At 29.8% G+C, this 3,863-nt stretch overlaps 1 pseudogene; it reads left to right on the plus strand.

The window, feature by feature from the left end:
* Window positions 1–226: 226 nt before the first annotated feature.
* Window positions 227–1,964, plus strand: LOC134283363 (uncharacterized; annotated as a pseudogene).
* Window positions 1,965–3,863: the final 1,899 nt, after the last annotated feature.

A 3,863-nucleotide genomic window follows, 5' to 3' on the forward strand; every position in this document is an offset into this window, starting at 1 on the left:
TATCTTCGGTAATTTAGCGCCTAATTAAAAAAAAAATTCACGTCATCTTGTTTTTATTCAAAATTTGAATTTACGAAATGGCTGATGGAAAGGAATAGTATCCGAGGGGTTCCGGAGTATTTAAATTTTGTATGGAAGTTTAAAAAAAGGTGGAAATATGTATTCAATTTAAAAGATTTGTAATGATTTAATTCCGACCGCTTTGAAATGTAATTGTGGAGAAGACATGACAAAAGTGAAGAAAAATGACATTAATGATGGTGAAATAGGTCGATGTAAACTTTGCTACTCTAGTAAATCCATCAGGAATGGTACAATATTCTCTGTAAGTATTTGATTCAATGGAATATAATCTTGTACATATGATGCTATTTTGTTTTAAAATCAAGGAAAGGTGGCAATTTGATTTTTTTATCAATTGAAAATTTAATTTATTATTGAAATTGATTGTTAGAATTTTTTTAAAGTGCAAATGAAATATTTTTTAATGTAGAAATTCAGTTTATAAACATGTTATCAACATTTTGTATTATGTATACGCTGCGGGTATATACTCGATTCATCGATATGATTCTTGAGAATTTTCGTTAGATATTTTTTTGACCGTTGGAAAAAAGTTATACCTCGTATGATTTTGATGAAGATTTAGTAAATATTCAATTAACAAAAAGAAAATTACATTTTCTCCATTTAGTAAGGAAATTGCAATAAAATTTTAATTGCTGTACTCCTTTAATCTTTAGAAACTGATTGTTGAAACATTGCGTTTTAAAACTTTTAATAATATTGCATCTATCCTCTTTGTCGATCCGACAAAATTTGCTTTCCATTTTTAAAGAAATGGTATATGATTTTCTTAAAGGATCAGGTTATTCAAGCACGAAGTATTTACTTCAGACAAATGGAATAATGGGAGGAGGAGACCTGGAAAGACACTGCAACAATGACCCTGAGCATCCTACCTGAGAGGGTACTTCTTATTAAAATATACTAAATGGATCAAAATCAAACATTATTTTTATGTGTATTAAATAAATTAATTTTTCCCCAAAGACTTACACAACGAAGGGTTAAAACACGGTGCTTAGCGTCGCTTCCCAGGTAGAGGACGTCTTTTGTCGAGTAAAAAGAATTTTTGAATTATGGAACGCACGAAACTCCATGAAAGACTTCCCACAGCAGGTACCAATCTACTTAATGGGATTTTACTGTGTAACAAGCCAAATTATTAAGAGAATGAACTGTAGCCTATTGTATTTAACAGAAAATTAAACTTACAAAGAATCAAGTGTTAATAATATTCCATTGATATTGAATACTGTTCGTTATCTCCATATCCTTCCTAAGTAAGAGTTAGACACCATAACACGTTGGATACGTTTTCTTAAAGCAGACTATTGTATTAAATTAAATTTTGTAATCCCATATACACAAAAATCACGAAACCGATAAGATGATTACGGCCAAAAAATATATCGCTATACAAATATTGAAAGTTGCATTAATTTTTTTTATTTCCTTCTTAAGATTTTCAGAAATATGACAAGCATCGAGGCACCCAAAATCTGCCAGTATTTGAGAAGAATAGAGCAGATTAAGGATACTAAACTTGTAGCAAAGAGCATATTGAGAGACAAAAAAAGATAATTTCTGCAACAAGTCTTGGGAGGAAGCATTTGACAAATACACAATCCATGCAGAAAAGGATTTCCTGGTTAATAAAAGACCTTTACAAAATGATATGCACGAATGCTTTACTTTACGAGCCGTTGAATACCATTCTAATATTGCATATAAAGAAAAAAAAGTTTTGTATTGAAATAAAAATTAAATTTAATCAGGAATTCGCCAGTTTTGCCAGACAGGAAGAAGTAAGAAAGCTACACGACGTTGTTATGGTTAACGTGCCGGAGGAACTAAATGAAAAACAGAAGCAATATTTTGCCCAAAAAAAGATCTTTTGAAGAAAGTTTGAAAAAGGGTCTAAGGGACTCCGATCCTCAGCTATAGGAAGGACAACTCTTTAATTTATAATTTAATTCAAAAAGTCTCAAAATGAAGCTTGAAAATTAAATATTCTCATGCAACAATTTTCATTATATATCTCTTAATGTGTTTCAAGGTTCTTTGAAGTTCTCAGAAAGGTCTAATTAAAAGTCGAAATTTTTACCCCGTAAAAGCATTTTAAAATTACTTATATCAAGATATTGATGTTCATGTTAATCTTACCATAGATACCAATGTTTATTCACATAATATGAAATTAGAAGTGATTTATGGAGCTTTGCAATGACAGGAGAATCTTTATACACTTTGAATTGTAAAATGATAGAAGTAAATAAAAGAAATTAAAGTACATTATATGTATAAAAATTGTGAAATTTCTTCAAAAGCCTGGATACCTATGATTTTTATTTTTGAAATGTGTTAATTGATCAAATTTGGAATTGGAAAATGCATAGCAGGTGTTTTTATTCGCGATTCCTGAAAATATATTTGAGATTTACTAATTTTCTGTATATAATATGATTAACTTGAAAGACGAAGTTTGAAGAATTATTATGGGTAAAAACATTACTTTGAAAATTCAGAGACATTTTTGTCAGCATTTTCAATTAGTCAATGCTTGATTTTCAGAACCTGAGGATCGGATAACCTTAAAGAAATTAAGAAATACAGTGGAAGAATAAATTTTTAATTTGCCTTTTTCTTACAATTTTCAAAATTTCAAAAAGTATTGTTTGAAGTGTTGGGGATGGCAGTCCGTCTAGAAAAAAAAAAGCAGCAAAAATGGGCACCAAACATCATTAAAAGATAACACCGAGATCTACGTAAATAAATTGAAAATATATATACACCACAAAATATGAAAAGGTTAAAAAGATTTATGTAAAAAAAGGCAATTAAGAATTTGTGTCTGTGTACATGTATGTACTATATGATATATACTGTATACAGGGAATTTTTCGCCCCCGTTTTATTTCTGCCCCTTCCGTCCTACCCTCATTTCGGAGAATTTGAAATGGGGCGAAATTATAGAATACAGTATAATTTCTAAAACAAAATTATGACTGGGCGAATTTAAAACGGGGCAAAATTGTTTGCAAGTGTGAAAGAGCGAAAATAAGAGAAGGCGAAAATTCTCGTCAGCCCTGTATACAGTAACTTCTATGGACAGAGTGCAAAGTGTTAATTTCCATAATTTATGGCTATACATTCAATTAAAATGCATTGTATGCACATTGACACAATGATAATACACAAATATATAATTGCTAAATTATTTTCAATCATACAAAAATATTTTATTGCAACAGAAAAGTGATGATCATAATTTCATAATGGTGTGTAAAATTAAAACCGATTCCGTAAAAGTTTGGACTTCTTTAAATGGGATAATAAATACCATGCCTTCTGAAAGACGGTATGTTAAAATACTAGTTTACTTACTGTGTTTTACAATTGTTTTTCTTTCAAGTATTTCATTTTCAGAATTTGAAAAGATCTGAATTCTTCAATTTGAAATATTCAGGTACATATCCAAATTGATCTGCCTTTTGTTAGGTTGATGAAATTCTCGTCGGCAATGAAAAAATAAAATATTTAATGCTGTTAAATGTAAATATTAGAGTATGAAGTTTTGAAACTTAACGATGCAAACATGCGTTGCTTCACAAATGATTCATCGTGTAGATTGTACAATATAACATCAGTCAATAAGTGGTAGATGTAATCAAGAAATCCACTTAAAATATGCACATAAAAATGATGGTGTGTCAAACTACTGTCTCCATCTCCCCTTCCTGGAGGATTTATATTATTTTTGAAAGTTTTCAAGCATTCTTCAATAAATACTACGTCTT

Source organism: Saccostrea cucullata, unplaced genomic scaffold (genome assembly GCF_032062105.1).
Source record: "Saccostrea cucullata isolate Sc308-1 unplaced genomic scaffold, CSIRO_AGI_Scuc_v1 ctg5231, whole genome shotgun sequence".
In the NCBI taxonomy this organism is placed as follows: domain Eukaryota; kingdom Metazoa; phylum Mollusca; class Bivalvia; order Ostreida; family Ostreidae; genus Saccostrea; species Saccostrea cuccullata.